Below are 18,812 nucleotides of genomic sequence, written 5' to 3'. Positions count from 1 at the left end.
CTTGGGCGGCTCGCCGACTAAGACAGTACATGCTAAATCACACCACTTTCCTAATCTCCAAGATGGATCCCATCAAATACGTGTTCGAAAAACCTGCTCTCTCTGGAAGAATAGCGAGATGGAAAATGATCTTAACAGAATATGACATTCAATACACTTCACAAAAAGCAATCAAAGGAAGTGTGGTAGCTGATCATCTGGCTCATCAAGCAGTGGATGATTATCAAGCATTGAACTTTGACTTCCCAGACGAAGACATTATGCTAGTCAATGACTACAAACAACCAGGACCAGAAAAAGGACCCGAGCCAGGATCCCGGTGGACTATGGTTTTTGACGGAGCTTCTAATGCACTTGGCAATGGCATCGGAGCTGTGATCATTTCCCCCGCAGGAGGTTATACACCATTCACTGCCAGGTTATGCTTCAATTGCACTAACAATATAGCCGAATACGAAGCATGTATTCTGGGTCTTAAAGCTGCAATCGATCTAAGAATCAAATTCCTGGAAGTCTACGGAGACTCGGCCTTGGTAATCTACCAAGTCAAAGGGGAATGGGACACAAAGCACCCAAATCTAATTCCTTACAAAAAATATGTGCTGAGTTTGATTCCTTACTTCGAAGAAATCACTTTCGAACACATCCCACGCGAGGAAAATCAACTAGCTGATGCTTTAGCTACCATGTCATCCATGTTCAAAGTCAGGTGGGACAATGAGGCGCCTATGATCACCATTTACAGGCAAGATGAACCATCCTATTGCAATGAGATCGATACCGAAGGAACCGAGGAAAAACCATGGTTCCATGAAGTAAAAAGATATCTCGAAGCTCAGGAGTACCCTGAAGGGGCATCCACTAACGACAGAAAGTTTCTAAGGAGATTTGCTGCCAAATTCTTTCTAAGCAATGGAACCTTATACAAACGCAACCATGACTCGACTTTACTTCGCTGTGTAAACAAGAAGGAAGCGGAACAGATCATGGAAGAAATACACAATGGTACCTTCGGTACTCATTCCAGTGGACATACAATGGCTAAAAAGATCCTGAGAGCAGGTTATTACTGGTCTACCATGGAAACAGACTGCCATCATCACTCCCGAACATGTCACAAATGCCAGATATACGCTGACAAAGTACATGTACCTCCAGTTCCATTAAGCGTCCTGACGGCTCCTTGGCCTTTTGCAATGTGGGGTATTGATATGATTGGAGAAATCAAACCTACTGCCTCCAACGGACATCGCTTTATCCTGGTCGCTATTGACTACTTCACAAAGTGGGTAGAAGCAACTTCATTTGCTTCTGTTACCAAGAATGTGGTGGCCCGGTTCATCAAATACAATCTCATTTGTCCGTACGGCATCCCTGAACGGATTATCACGGACAATGGCACAAATCTAAACAACAGAATGATTACTGAACTTTGCACACAGTTCAAGATCAAACATCATAATTCTTCTCCATATCGACCAAAGATGAACGGCGCGGTGGAAGCTGCCAACAAGAACATCAAGAAAATCATACAAAAAATGACAGTAACCTACAAAGACTGGCATGAGATGTTGCCTTTTGCTCTTCATGGTTATCGCACATCTGCGCGTACTTCAACAGGGGCAACTCCATTTTCCTTAGTCTATGGTATGGAGGCAGTTCTTCCAATTGAAATTCAGATTCCTTCCCTAAGGATTATGAAAGAAGCCAATCTAGACGAAGACGATTGGATTCAAACACGGTTGGACCAGATAAACTTGATTGATGAGAAAAGGCTCGCAGCTATTTGTCATGGTCAGCTATACCAAAAGCGTATGATCAAAGCCTTCAACAAAAAAGTCAAAAGTCAAGCATACCAAACTGGTGGCTTGGTTGTCAAACGCATCATCTTACCACAAGGTGATCCCAGAGGCAAATGGACTCCCACCTACGAGGGACCATTCATAATCAAGAAAATATTCTCCGGCGGCGCCATGTTGCTTACCACCATGGATGGTGAGGATTTCCCACACCCTGTGAATGCTGACATAGTCAAAAAATACTTCGCTTAAAAAGAAAAAAAAACATCTCGCTAAGTTGAAAACCTGAAAGGGCAACTTAGGCAAAAAATGAGCGTCTCGGTGGATTGAAAACCCGAAAGGGCGGTCCAGGCAAAAATTAGAGACTAAACAAATACTATCCCGGTAGGCTGAAAACCTGAAAGGGCAGCCTAGGCAAAAGTTAGGGAATGAAGCATACAACTATGTTCCGTTTAGCTGCCTACTCACCATCAAGATTCAACACCTCAAAGACACTGATCAGTCCAATCACTTTCTTCCAACAAGTGAGGGATGAGATGCTCGAAGACAGATTGGCAATAGTAGAGTTGAAACTTGACTGGATCGTTTTCACATAGCTATTTATCTTTATAAATATTTTCCAAAACTTTCTGACAATTTCCTACTTCTAGGATTGTTGTCTCCCTGTGCTAACCAGCCTATCATGGCTCTTTTTCAAAAATCAATGCAGCTTAGGCTCAAAAATCACTATTTTCACTTTTTTCTGTTTTAAATACGTAAACGTCCCAATGATAATTTTGAATGAACATGTGCATTTAAATATGATTGATGTTTACCAGGAAAAACAGGAATAGCATTCAGGAAATGTCCCAATTATCTGGACATCATCCCATCAGAAGAAAATCCCCAAGAGAAACGTGTTTCTCAGCAAATTCCTCAAAAAGATTTTCTCTTCAAAAGAAGTCTTATCCCCCAGCAGGTTTGTTCCAGATTACTATCTTCAGAAGGTGTGATCCCCGCACCCGGACTTGGTCAGATAGTGCATCGGAGGATTATGCATCTTCCTCATTCCCATTTGAAAGGGCATCAGAACTTCCAGCTACCTTTCATTCCCAAGTGATATTCAAAGATCCTTCAACAGAGTACCAGGGTTCTCGAAGAATTTCCCCAGCCGAGGGTACTCAAACAAGACAAAAGATCATCAACGATCACAATATAGTCATATCCAGATGACTGGCGGAAATTTATTTTCCCAAATAGAAGCTTGACATCTCACATTCATACATCACATATTCACATTCATACATCATATTCATACATCATACATCATGCATCATGCGCATATTCATACGCATATTCATGCACAACATAACATGCATATTTCTCCTTTAGCTCGAGAATATCTCACATTACATGCATCATAAACATTGCATATCACTAACTTGATTTTTCAGGCAGACGGATATCTTCGACAAAGATGTTCTCAATCACATGCAGTGTTCACCTGAATTCCATGAACGGTTCTCTCAGATATGATCAAGCCGAAGATTCATTCTGATCACTAACCAACTCAAAAACAGGCATTACAGATCTAAAGCGATACCTCAGACGGTTCCAGAACGATCTAGCATTACAGATCTAAAGCGATACCTCAGACGGTTCTAGAACGATCTACTATCAAAGATCTAAAGCGATACCTCAGACGGTTCCAGAACGATCTAGCATCACAGATCTAAAGCGATACCTCAGACGGTTCCAAAACGATCTAACATTGCAGATCTAAAGCGATACCTCAGACGGTTCCAGAACGATTTAACATTGCAGATCTAAAGCGATACCTCAGACGGTTCCACAATGATCAACTTCCAAAATCTAAATCGGAAAAACTTTGGACAAGTTCCGTAACGATTATCTTCCAAGACTTAAAGCGGTAACCTTGGACGGTTCCGAAACAGTCAACACAAAGACTTTCAAATCTTTCATCAAGATATAATCAATGGATTCATTCTGATGAACAAACCATCAACACATTTACCAGGTGGCATCTGAAAGCCCATCTCAGGTAATGTTTCAATCTGCCAACAACGTTTCGCAGACGACATTCAAATGCAACTTCCAACATCTCTTCCGATCAAGGTAAGTGCAAATTTTCAGGGCATCTAAATATTCAATCATCTTCTACCTTCAGATTTCAGACAATCTCTTCAGGTTTAAGAAGATTGAATAGGGGCAACTGTTATACCCCAAAATTTGCCCGCATTATTTTTCAAGAAAACTCCAATCTGAAAATTAAAAGTCTCATATAATCATGGATTTTTATTTCAACAAAGATCCTGATATATGAAATACTTAGTTTTTAGAATTTTTCTTATACAGTAATTTGGCTTGCAGTTGAATTTATTCTTACGCAAACGCCAAATACTGTTTATTACTTCACACATGCTATTTATTTATTTACAGATAAATAGTACTGACACAATTGGTACAGAGTTAAATCTTTTTGCAGGCGCAGAATCAGGAAACTCATACTGTACTGGTACCAAGTAGATTATTATTATCTTTTGTTTCCCACTAATTTTTGTACTATATTCCATTATTTTCAAAAATCTTTTCAAATCTCTTTTTCAAAAATCAAATCTCTCTTTTTCCCAACACTATCTCCACTTTCTTTCAAATCTTACTTCCACTCAAATTTTCCTTTTGTACGGAATCACATCATTCCCCAACGTCTCTATCCTCCTTTCCATTCTATAAATACCTCCCATTTTCTTCCATAAAATCTCACATCAAATTCTAATTCATCTCTCAAATTTCCACTTCATAATCCATCCTTTCTTCTTTCCCGACAAAATGGCAAAGCGGTGGGAAACGTGTTTTCTTATGGTCATCACCATTGCTACGGTGATCATGTCTTTCTTCTGTCTACATAGCCCGGAACACTGTGGACCTGGGATGCTTATGCTCCCAATCATCTACATGTTACTATTTGTAGCATGGGTTATCAATCGTCATTCTTAAAATTTGCCGTATTTCTTATTTCTTAAATGTACCGTTTATTCGTCGTACTGTTCAATATAGTATGTAATATTTGTACTGTCAGTATTAAATATTGTACTATTTGTCATAATATTGCTTAATTACTCAGATAATATTTTATGTGTTTTCTGCCAGTCAAATATGCATTTTTCTGTGCATTAAATGATTTTCAGGGTTATTATCGGTAATTTTGCTCGCATACAGTAAATATTAGTTATTTATTATGTCTGTGTTTTTTAACAAGTCATGTAAATAAACTTTCATTTTTCACATAAAACAAAAGCAAAAACAACAAAAAAAAGAAAATTAACTTTGACTGTTGATTTTTCACTCTAACTACTACATCAATACCTGGACAGTCAGTTGACAGCCAAACTGCTGGCAGTACAATTCTCAGTGTTTTGTACCATCAATCAAATCAATCTTTCACAATTCAAAATTCCAAGATTTTTGTTCTAGAAGTCTTCTGAATATCACGCGATTAGCAGAGACTCAACACTGCACAAAAATCAGGTACGTTTAACTGTCTCCTACACAAACAGTCCCTGACTAGGGTTTTCTTGTTTTTACAGGAGAAACAAGTTTTTGAGACCTCAAATGGATTTCATGCACATCCATACATCTCAAAGTACCATCATACAAATTTTCAAACTTCAATTCACTCAGACGCACCGTCAGCAGCTCAAACAGTCAACAGACGACCCGTTTGACCAAAAAAGTCAACAGACAGTCAAAAATGAAATTTTTTGTCAAAATCCATATTTTGTCAAAGGATTCATCATTTGATCATTGGATGACCATAATTCATCAAGGAAAGATCAAAAATCAACAAAACCCTTAGATTCAAAATTAGGGTTTTTACCTAAAAAGTCAACTCAACTTTGACTGGTCATAACTCTCTCATCCTTCATCCAAAAAATTCAAACCAAAGCTCATTTTGAAGGAAATTCAATTATCTTTCAAATGCCATTGATCCCATGGTCATTGGATTCACCATTTGAAAAATATGATCAAAGACATTACAGGTCATTTTCAAAGTCAACAAAAAGACACTTTTTTCAAAAGGACACACAAGGAGCATCAAAAATCATTTTGACATGAGACCAAAGGCATTGGTTAGAGGACTATTTGAGGTTTCCAAAAAGTACAAGATCTCCTTCATATGACAAAAATTGAGGGATTTACACCTTGTTGAAGTTGGCTAAATTTTGGAAAATGCATAAAACCAACATTGCTCAAAAATGCATTTTTTCCAAAAGGGGCCAAGTTTTCATGGTTCAAACATCATTTCCATAATATTATGGGCCTCCCACGACCAAGACTAAGCCCATAACATTTTTCATCCATTTTTGCTTGATTTTTTCTTATTTTAAGATTAAATTAAAAGGAAAAATGAAAGGATAATGGATAGCTTGAATTCCAAGCATGACTCATCAATATGACTCATTCAACTTTGTCTCAAGGCAAAGTACAGCAGAGGGAGAGAAGAAAATCAAGCCATAGTGGCTTAAATGCCAAGCTACATATGTGGAAAAAGTCAAGATTCTAGCAAAAGCACTTATTGCTTTCTAGCTTAGATTTTAAGCACCTCAATGCTTATAAATAGACTCCAATACTTCAGTAATAGAGAGAGACAAGTTCAGAAACAAAGCCTTGCTCATAACACACTTGTAACCACTTGGAACTTTTTGAAAGAAATTCAAAATTCGAATTTTAGTTTCTAACTAGTTTCAGTTCAAACTAAGCATTCAAACATCATCCTTGAACATCAATAAACGTATCCCAATCAATTGCAAGCCTTGAAGCTCACTAAATCGAGCTATACAGGTCATAATTTGTTCGAACCTAAATCAACTCGTATCTGGTTATTCACGCATGCTTAACAAGATGTAGACATATATTTGAGTTTGGTTTGATGTGTAGATCATTTCTGGAAACTTAATTGAAGTTTGAACACGTATACACGAAACTACCATTTTAGGGTTCTTCATCTCAAAATTAGGGCTTTCCAAATTAGGCAAAATTACAAGTTCAAAAATGTCCCATTGAATTCGTATGGACCAAACGAATTCAACCATGGCATCGCGCCAGATTTATATCACGTTTTACTTGTATTCGCTATTTTTTGCAGGTGTAATAGGTGGGAGCTTTTACACCACCTGCAAACGCAAGGTGTAAAAGGGTGGTTCTGATGAAGAAGATGATGCGTGGCTCCTCCCTATTGGCCAGGGCGCGCGCGTTTTTTTTAAAATAACTTTTGATCCTGTGCTTTGCAGTCCACGCTTTTGCCATGTGTCTCAAGTTAATCACCTTCTGATCCACTTTCCAGCTCATCCTGCGTACCAGACACGCTAGCCCATGATATAGACTCTCAATCCAACCACACCTGATCAGTATCCTTTTATTTTCTATTTTATTTTAATATTCTTTGTAAAATTAATTAAAAATAGTTTCAAAAATCCAAAAAATGCATAAAAAATATTTTTAGACTTCTAAAATAATATATTATTTTCTGAAATAAAAATATTTTATTTTTCTTCAAAATTTCAATATTTTGCATAATTAATTAGTATATATTTATATATTTGCTTTTTAATTATTCTAACCAATCAAAAAATCATAAAAAAAAATTATTCTTCATGTTAAATATTGTTTATATATTATAAACTAATTTTCTACATATTTTGAATAATTTTCTCTTTAAGTTTTAGTTATTTGTATAATTATTTGTATAATTATGTATTAATTAGCTTAATCAATTTCAAATCAATTTCAAAAATCCCAAAAAAATTAGTTTTGTTTTAAAATTAATTGACAAATATTTTGTACATATTTTAAACTCAATTTCTAGGTTTAAATCTATTTTCATCTTTTTTCTTCATTTTAATTTAATTAATCATGCATTAATTATAATTAAAATCAATCATAAAAAATCCAAAAACATGCCTTTTATTTTTCTTGCAATTTAAATTCCTAGATAAATGTATAGGATGTCAAATTCATGTAAATAGGCTAGTTTACATTTCCTGCACAATTGATGTAATAGCGTAGATTTACTTTCCGCACTTTACATTTCCGCATTTTAATTTCCAGCAAATATAAACTGCGTGTATGTCAAAGATAAAATTGAACCGTTAGATCACTAACTTCAAAGATAAAATATCTGAATACAATCACAATCACACTTGCACCTCTTAAGGTAATCCCTTCTCATTCTTTTCAAAATCAAAAGTCAAAATTCTACTGTTTCGAGTACAAAATCGAACCTTTTGTTTATATCCGGTGAAAGGATAGATTTTTAAAGGAAATGGGATAAAGACCTTACAACTCAGGGTAGACCTCCTAGTTTGCTTGCTCAAATCAAAACAAACAAAATTCTCATACACTGTTGTTTTTCAAAACAAAACTTTCCAAAAAGACAATACTTTGTATACATCCAAACACGGATCATTACAAAGTTAACGTTCTTTTCAAAACATCTTTCGAAAGATAAACAAGCATTTTGTATACATCCGCACACAGATCATTACAAAATTCAATTTACAAAGGTATTTGAAACCACATATGAGCATTCTAAAGCAATTGAAAAGTAATCGAAAAACAAGTGAGCTAAGCAAACTTAAGAGCCCATGGATAACCATGGATACAAAGGGTGCTAACACCTTCCCTTTGTATAACCTACCCCCTTACCCAGAATTTCTTAAAGGTCTTTTTTCTGTTTCTTTTATAAACCTTTCCTTAATTGGATAAAATAAAAGGTCGGTGGCGACTCTGTGAATTTTCAAAAATGCGAAAGCATTAAGCGATAAAAAAGAGTCAGTTCACGTATCTCTCCCGAACAGAGGTATGGCCCGAATTAAAAAACGGAGGTCCACAGTACCACTTCAGTGTGGCACCAGTCAAACTGTCTTGAAAGTAGTGGATAAGCAATTGATGATTATCTCCATAAGTAGACATCTTCCTAGCATACATCACGAGATGGCTTTGTGGACAAGAACTACCTTTGTAATTCTAAAAGTTAGGGACCTTGAATTTAGCTGGTATTTGTACACTGGGAACTAAGCATAGCTCCTGGGCATTCTTCCCGAACAAGTCTTTCCCATGAATAGCTTTGACTTCTAGCTATATCTTGTTAAACTGCTCTTGGAGATCTTCCACGAGGTTACGCTGATTTGTGCTATCACCTTGATCATGATAAATCTCGTTGCCCTCGTAAGGAACAGTGTGAGCCTTAGGAGTTGCAACCATCATAATGGGTTGAGAAACCAACATAGTGACTTGAGAAAAGGTTACCCCCTGATTTGGAGTGAACACTGAACTTTGTGCAACAGGCGCTTTAGTTGTGGATATTGGAATCCCATAAACATTATGGAGAAAACCTGTACCGAAGTTGAAAGGCGTGTCCCAACCTTCTGGCATGGAGAAAGATGGAATATCTGAATGCAACTGTAGAGACTGGAGTAGTGATCTTTGATATCACTGTTGCTTGACTAATGGGTGGTGGCTGCTGATTTTGCGCGGCCACTAAGGAGTCAACCAGAGTAGTGAGACTTCCCAACTTTTCTTGGAGGGTGGTCACTGTACCACGGAGCTTGATATTCTCTTGTTCAAAGTTTTCCATCACTCTTCTTTTGTTTGCACGAGTATTTTATCTGTGATCAGATTGCGAGCGCGGTCGAGAAACTTTGAGGCGCGACAGCTTGACAATCTAATGGAGGAAAATCCAAAAGATGAGACTCTAGACAACAGACTCGAAATGCACAATGATGCATGCAAAAAGTTTATGATTTTTCCAAATATTTTAAAGATCATTTTCTTGCAAACATTTGAATACAAACTATCATTTTATTGAAATGCTGGGAAAAGGTTACAACATTGGAGCCTAGCTCCTACAAAGCAAATGATAAATAAAAGCTAAACAATCCTAAGCATCCTCATCGGATGAAGAACCAAATGCGTTATGCAGCTTGAGCTTCATGATTTCTTTCCCATAGTAAGCTTTCAACTCGGCCTTTTCGGTCCTTAGCTTGTCAACAACATTCTTCCAATCGTCAAGAGTTGGAGTGTCACTTGTTGAGCTTTCAAGCTTTTTCTTGCTTTCTTTGATATACCTCCTGATTGCAGCGTCTTTTCGACGGATCTTCTCATCTTTACTCATGAGCCATCCATCTTGACAGTAGAGGGTTTCTTCATTATCTTTCACTCGTTTCTTCAACTTTCTGTTTTCCACATCAGTCTTATGAAACTTGTCTTCCCAAGCGTCATTCTCTAACCTCATCTTGGCCAAAGTCTCTTGGTATTCTTCCATAGTGTCAATGGGAATGCTGGGTAGTTTAGATACCACAGGGAACATAGGTTCTTCATAATCATAAGGCATTTGGAACTCCTTTGCTCTTTTCTTTAACCAACAGGTGTAAGCGTCCATGGAAATGCAATTCCTTGCCTCGCCTCTTTCTTTCCTTCGGATGTTGTACCAAGCTCTCCCCATTCTTGCTTTTAACCCTTGAGGATCCTCCCCCTCTTGATAGAAGTAGCTTTCCACTGTGAGACCAATGGGTTTAGTTGAATTTGCATACCCGAGTTGTCGTCGGGCTAAGATCGGATTATAGTTAATTACTCCTTGTGTACCAATGAGGGGTACGTTGGCGAACTCTCCACAACTGTCAATGGTTTCTGTACCACAACGAGCCAGGGTATACCAATAAATATCATTATTAGTAAGGGACATAAGTCTTCGAGGCCAACGCAAGCCTTCTCGGTTTTCCATGAAGATAGGAGACTTGGGTAAGTGTGAAACAATCCATTTGAACAACAGAGGTGCACAACACACAATAATCCAGTCGCCTTGGCGATTTCTGTGATGGATAGAGAAATACATGTCACCAAGCAAAGTCGGAATAGGATTTCCAATCAAAAAGATTTTTATGGCGTTGATATCAACAAAGTCGTTGACGTTGGGGAACAGAACCAACCCATAGATGAGCAAAGCTAATATAGCTTCAAAAGCTATCATGCTACCAGTTTCGGCGAAATCAAAAGCTTTCTTCATTAAGAACTGCGAAGTCAAACCCGGGAGGTTTCCTTTGGTAGTCCAATTACTGTCTACATCGGATTTCTTCAAGTGAATACTTGCTGCAATGACTTGTGATTTAGGAATGGCTTTGATCGCGACAATGGGGTATGTCTGTGATTATGACTGCAAGTGCACAGTCTATCGCGTAGTTTTAAAAGATATCGAACCCACGGGGACTAAGAATCGACCTAAATGTAGTTAATAGCTACAGCGTAAATCTAAGGCTAATATTCAATTGATTATTGATTAGACAGGAATTAAAAAAGAAATATTATTAAATTAAATCTAGGATAATAATATCGGTATGCAATGGTCGGACTTCGGGGATCTAGTAAGCCATCGATGCGGATCGTAATTTTAAAATCACTTTTCTATAGAAATCATTAGTTTAAAAACCCTCCTCTCACACTCTTGTGTTTATTGATTATGATCTGTTAAACCTAAGTGAACGCTCTCGCTGTATCAATTAAAGTTCAAAGTGATTTTTGGAAACCAATGAAAACTAATTACCCTTAAAGCGTTCTCGCTGTATTTAAGGTTAATGCCTAATTTCTAAGGTCCAGTTAAAATCTCAAACTCTCGTTTTTATTGATCCTAACTTCTATTGTTTTTAACTCTCGTTACAAAACAGTTTAATTAAGCATTTAGAAATATCAGCCAGATAAATAAATTTAATTAATAAACTACATCGAAGAGTTACTCGATTCCCTCGGTTATGTGACCTTACATACCGATAAAAGGTATTTAGCCAGACATTGTTTTAATAAACGGAACAGAACATATATAATAGATATAAAATAATCCGGACATAATTTGATAAATTAACATAAACCGTGAATAATAATAAATGCAAATAAATAAACCTGAATTAAATTGCAGACTGGAAAATTGTATCTTGCAGTATCGAATCTTGAATCTGGGACGAAAGTAAATGACGAAAACAAAATCTACTCTTAAAACTAAAATGAATTCTGAAGCTGGAAAAAGAAATTGAATTGCAATAGTATTTCCGGTGTGGAAATCTATTGCAGAAAATGGTTTTGGGAAGAAGACTTGAACGAGCTTGAAGTAATTTGCATAGAAAGGGAATTTGACGGTAGTAGGTTAAAACTGTGTATCTCCCTTTGATTCAGTTCTTTTGTTGTATTCATAGAGCAGCACTAGGTTTTGAAATGTCTCGTAACAGCATCTCACGGTGGAGAAAATGGAGGAGAGAAAATAGTGTCTTCTGAAAACAGACTCCTCTGGGCCTGGGTGTGTGACTTACGTCACACACCATATTTTAGAGGGGTGCCGAACGGCCTAGGGGGGGTGACGCCGAATGGAAGGTGGCAAGGGATGCCATCCGTCACGTGCTCACTCAATCTTGCGCAATGGGCTTCCTTTGTGTTTTGGGCCTTTTTCTTCTTCCTATTTACACCTCCTTATTTAGTTGCTCTTTTAAACAATTCTTCTCCATTTTAAGTCCTTCTTCCGACTATTTCTTTTGCGAGCTCCGATTAAATAAATTCCTGAAAACAAATAGAAATACCGGCATAATACAATAAAATAATAAAATCGAAATAAAATAGAATAATAATGCATGTAATTTAAGCTAAATGTACGATACATTTTCGTGTTATCAGGCTTCCAAACCATTCAAAGGTATTTTGTCAGACACAGGAATACCTAACAGATTGGCATATTCTTCCAAGGTTGGTACCAACTGGTAGTCTAGAAAGGTGAAACACCAGTAGACGGGATCATAGAACTGAACCAGAGTTTTGAGAAGTCATTCATCAACATGGGCGTTCAAGATAGGCAAAAGCTTTCCACGGCTTTTCCTAAAATCGGAAGGATCTTGTACCAAAGATGCTAACTCTCTTAGTTTTTCCACATCAGGCAATTTGAAACCGTACCTTTTGGTATGCCTTTTTGCCCATTCCATAACTTAATCCTATAATGTTTGCAAAGAAAATTCTCTAAATTGTTTTGGAAAAATCATGTTTTTATGAAAAGATGGATTTTCAATGAATGTATGAATGCATGGATGCATGAATGCCATATATACAAACACGGTAAAGCAAACATGATAATGCAAACATGGTAATGCAAACATGGTACACATAGGTTCAAAGGTTCAACGTCACGAGCATGAGTTCAAAGAACCAAACATGGGATAGTACTAGGGGTTAATCACCTGCACAACATGTTCTACTGATACGTCAGAGTCTACATTTTTCTTTCGGATATTACCGGCTTGCACAACTGAACTTGTGAGCTAGCAATATTCTCAAGAAAAACTCGTCTGCGCGTGGCTCTCCGCATGACAACTAATCCAAGTATTCACCTGAATAGTTTCTGCGCCACAACCTAATAAGGCCAGGATGGGTTAATGGGTTCTACGACCAACTCAGCTTCTACAGTTCAATGAAAGCAACAATGTCTTCGCAACTGAACTTGCTAAACATATACTACCAACAAGGAACCTCCACTGAGCGGAAGGATTCTCATGACGGCTTGTTAAGGACTGAACTCTTTGTATGCCATACATGACTATATTCCCACCTAATTCTTATGTGTACTTAATCCGGGTTAGGATTTGTCCATAATGTATCACTTGTAACGGGACCACACGTGTAGCAAGGATAAAAATGACAAATATAACAATTAGAATTAGCCCTTTATTTGGAAACAATAAAAAGATAGTCCCCAGTGAAGTCGCCATTTTTCTGTCGTGGGAAAATCGGGATGAGACACCGGATGCCTTCTTTGGGCTCAGGCTCAAAAGATGTTTTTTTTTGTTTTTGGGTCACAGCCAAATTTTTTATTGTTTCCAAAATAGGAAAAGGGAAAAAGTTGCACAAACCTTAAAAAATATGCAATGCAAATAATACAAAATTAAAAGCAATGCAAAAAGGGGGAGAGATTCCGGGTAAGGGGTTGGTTATACGAAGGGAAGGTATTAGCACCCTACGTATCTATAGTACTATATAGGTTTCTTTGTTATATTTGTCTGTTTATTTCTTTCTATGCTATTGGGGGAAGTTCCTTCTTTGTGATCAAGGTGGGGACCTAAATGGGTTGTTTGATTATGCTCGCAAAGATCATCGCAATCTTCTGCATACATATCCCTTAGAGGGAATCAGAGCAACTGTAGCTCGAGGTCTACGGGGTGCTAAGGTTTGAGTGGTTTGAGGGAGATAGAAGTTTGCTCACCAAGGATGAGACCTTGTGCCTACGTATTCTCAAAAGGAGGTTGAGAAAGTCAGAGCAATCGTAGTTCCCACTTATGCTAGTGGAACCAAAGGATAAGAGACAAATGTCATCTCAATGATCGATGTATCTAATCTATTTCATCACATACATCTGTTGATTTTGTTTGAATCTTTTCATTATAAGACCTGGGCTGTGCCACTTATGGTTCTTAGAATGATTAAGATGTTTTGTTTAGCCAGCCTTGTGGCAAAAGTATGATTAGCCAGCCTTGTGGCAAAAGGTTTGATTAGCCAGCCTTGTGACAAAAGGTTTGATTAACCAGCCGTGTGGCAAAAAGTTTGATGAGCCTGCCGTGTGGCAAAAAGTTTGATAGTGATGATATAGAAGAGATACTCCTATCATAGAGATGATAAATGTCTAATCTCCTAGGGTATTCTATTGTGATATGGGGATGCTTTTAAGAAGCCCGTGGGTCCTTGTACGAAGCCCAGGGGGAGGCTGTTCGAGGATCCTTGCATTGTAAGCCCAAGAGGAGGCTATGGGTGGGAGAATCGAGGGTCCTTGCATTGTAAGCCCAAGAGGAGGCTATGGGAGGCACAGTCGTTTGTATGAAGCCCAAGAGGAGGCATGGTATATTTGGTTTAAGCTCTTAGAGCAATTTCACCGGGAAACCATACTCTATGTCCTAACCTAGATAAGGGAGTTTCTTTGCACGAAGCCCAATAGGAGGCTATGGGGAACCTAGTGTTAGAACAAGAATTGTTCTGATCAATATTCTTAGTTTTGATGAATATAATGTATATGAATTTTGCTTAAGACAATGTGGTACTCTAATCCTATGCAATTTCCATTTCAGGAAATATATAAAGAGTATGCACAAAATCAGCGCAAGAAGCACTGACTCAGAAGGTTCAGTATGCAACATCAGAACATGCTTTCGCAAGACATCAGAAGATGGTCAAGCAGAATCAGAACATGGTCTATTGAAGCATCAGAAGAAATTGAGATCAGAAGCAGAAGCACTGAAGTTCTTATGGTATCATGCTAGAAGCACTTCAAAGTCAGAAGACAAGAAGATGCTCTGCACCAAGTTGTTTGACTCTGATTATTTCAAACGTTGTATCTACAAACATTAGATTAGAAGCAAGTACAAGATGGCAGGCTACGCTGACTGACAAAAGGAACGTTAGAAGCTATTAAAGGAATAGTGAGTAAAAGCAGGAAAAGCAAGGCTCGAGGTAGTTGACAAAAGAGTGAAACATTAAATGCAATGCTGTACGGATCACGCAACGCATTAAATGCTCCCAACGGTCATCTTCTCAAAATGCCTATATATAGTGAAGTTCTTATCAGAAGCAAGGTTACCAATATACTAACAACTTTTCAATCTTGCTGAAACGCTGCTGAATTAAAGAGCTATCAAACTTCATCTTCAACCTCATTTCATTACTATTGTAATATCTTAGTGAGATTTAAGCTTAGAACTTAACAGAAATATCACAGTTGTGATTATAGCTTATTAAGAAGCATTGTAATACTCTTGTAAGAATTTGTTTAACATTCATTTGTAAAAGGTTCTTAGAGTGATCAAGGTGTGATCAGAATACTCTAGAAGACTTAGAAGGTATCTATGTGGAAAACCATTGTAATCAAGGTTGATTAGTGGATTAAATCCTCAGGTGAGGTAAATCACTCTAAAGGGGTGGACTGGAGTAGTTTCATTAACAACGAACCAGGATAAAAATCATTGTGCAATTGTTTTTATCTTAAGAGTTTTTAAAGTCACACTTATTCAAACCCCCCATTTCTAAGTGTTTTTCTATCCTTCAATTGGCATCAGAGTGCCGGTTCTAAGGTGCATGCACTTAACCGTGTTAGAAAAGATTTAGGAAGAGAAAAACACATAGTTTAGATGGTTGGTGAGACTCCAACACCTACATCTACATCTGGCTCTGCTGAGTAATACAATGGAAATGGTAATAATGGTTACACTAGACCACCAGTACTCGATGGTGAAAACTTTGAATATTGGAAAGATAAACTTGAAAGTTACTTTCTTGGTTTAGATGGTGACTTATGGGATCTTCTGGTGGATGGTTACAAACATCCAGTGAAAGCTAGTGGTGCAAAGCTGACAAGACAAGAAATGAGTGATGATCAAAAGAAGAAATTCAAAAATCATCACAAGTCAAGGACGATTTTGCTGAATGTTATCTCTCACGCTGAATATGAGAAGATATCTAAGAGGGAAACTGCTCATGATATATATGAATCATTGAAAATGACTCATGAGGGAAATGCCCAAGTCAAGGAGACTAAAGCTCTTTCCTTGATCCAGAAATATGAAGCCTTCAAGATGGAGGATGATGAAAACATTGAGAAAATGTTCTCAAGATTTCAAACGCTAACTGCTGGATTAAGAGTTCTTGACAAGGGATATACTAAAGTTGATCATGTCAAGAAGATCATCAAAAGCTTGCCCAAGAGATGGGGCCCAATGGTGACTGCATTCAAGATAGCAAAGGATCTGGATGAAGTCTCTTTGGAAGAGCTGATCAGCACCCTGAGGAGTCATGAAATTGAGCTGGATGCTAATGAACCTCAGAAGAAAGGTAAGTCTATTGCATTAAAATCAAATTATAAAAAATGCACTAACGCTTTTTAGGCTGAAGAAGAAGATTCTGAAGAATCAGAATCAGAAGAAGAAGATGAACTGTCCATAATTTCCAGAAGGGTAAACCAACTCTGGAAGAGCAAGCATAGGAAGTTCGGGAACTTCAAAAGTTCTAAGCTTGAAAAAGGAGAATCTTCTGGAAGCAGAAGATATGACAAGAAGAAGGTCACGTGCTTTGAGTGCAATGAGCCAGGTCACTACAAGAGTGAGTGTCTAAAGCTTTAGAAGGAGAAGCCCAAGAAGAATTTTCATAAGAAGAAAGGTCTTATGGCAACTTGGGATGATTCAGATTCATCAGAATCAGAATCAGACTCTGAAGGCGAGCAGGCTAACATTGCGCTGATGGCTACTGTGGATGGTGAAGCAGAATCCACATCAGAATCAGAATCTGACTCTGAAGAGGTATTTTCTGATCTATCTAGAGAAGATTTTGCTTCAAGTTTAGCTGAAATTCTTGAAATCAAGGCTAAGCTTAGTATCAAGTACAAAAAGCTGAGAAAGCTCTTTGTATCTGAAACTAAGAAGCTTGAATTAGAAAATTCTGAACTTAAAGAAAAAGTTTTGAAACTATCCAAAGGTGCTGAATCATCTTCTGGTTCAGAAGAATCTATTCCAAGCTTGAACCATATTCTTAAAGAATATGACTTGAGTTTCAGGAAATTCTTATCTAGAAGTATTGGCAGAAGTCATCTCGCTTCTATGATATATGTTGTTTCTGGAAACAAGAGAGCTGGCATTGGTTATGAGGGTGAAACCCCTTACAAACTTGAACTTTTAGATGATATGAAAATCACATACAAGCCATTGTATGATCAGTTCAAGTATGGCCACTCCCATGATATTAGGCTCACCTCACATGCCAAAAGCTTTCATGTTACACACACTAAGAAGCATGTGACACAACCTAGAAAATATCATGCTGCTAAACCTAAGGAATATCATGTTTTTCCTCCTGTTGTTTATCATGCCAAACCCAAGTTCAATCAGAACTTGAGGAGAACTAACAAGAAAGGACCTAAGAAGTTATGGGTACCTAAGGAGAAGATAATTTCTGTTGTAGATATCCTTGGCATCAAAGAAGAGAAAACAAAGCATGTCATGGTACCTGGACTCTGGGTTCTTGTAACACCCCGATATCCGCTGCACGCATCAACCGTGTCGGCCAACCGAGCATGTTACCAGCTTAATCAATAATCCCCCCTAGGTCCGCTTACCGGCTGCCCAGGAAATATTATTTTTGCCTCCCGCAGGAATCGAACCATGTACCTAGGGGTTAAGTACATATTCATAACAATTCCTGCTACCACTTGAGCTAGTAGCTCAAGTGGTAGCAGGAATTGTTATGAATCTGAAGAACCAAGAAGCAAAGTATCAGAAGCTGAAGATCTCAGAAGCAAAGGATCAAAAGATCAAGTTGTTGCATCTTTAGAGAATCTCTGAATTTCTGAAGAGCCAACAGTTAGAAGATCTTCTAGACTCACATCTTCTAACTCATAAGATGTCATTCTTGGAAAGAAGGATGATCCTATCAGAACAACAGCTTTTCTGAAGAATAGCAACATGGATTCTTGATCAGAATGAAAAGATGAGAAGTTTTTTTACTTGTTTCAGAATCTATTTTAAAGTAATACACCTGTCATCAACTTTTCCAGAAGATGAACATGTGTTCACTCTTTTTGGACAGACACACGTGCAGTTGAGGAGACGCCTCCCTAGGTAACTCTGCAAATCATTTCAAATTTCACGTTATCCCACCTAACGTCATTCATCATTAAATGTGTTTGATTTCATTTGATTATGTAACTGTTCATTCTCATAATTTCATTGCATTCTTTTTCAAATCCGCCTCTATATATTCATCTCACATCATAACGTTTATTCTTTTATGCATTCATCTTCTCTCTCTCTTGTTTATGCACTTCTGCAATCTCTTTGCCCTATTTGATTACCCTAAAAGAAAGAACCCTAGAAATCTCAGCTGTGCAACTATGGATGCTTCTTCATCTAACATTGTTGGTTCTCCATCTCCTTCTCAACAACATCAACAAGAAGA

Source organism: Vicia villosa, linkage group LG4 (genome assembly GCF_029867415.1).
Source record: "Vicia villosa cultivar HV-30 ecotype Madison, WI linkage group LG4, Vvil1.0, whole genome shotgun sequence".
Lineage (NCBI taxonomy): Eukaryota > Viridiplantae > Streptophyta > Magnoliopsida > Fabales > Fabaceae > Vicia > Vicia villosa.
The sequence above is the reverse complement of the archived record's forward strand: the minus strand, read 5'-3'. Positions refer to the sequence as shown.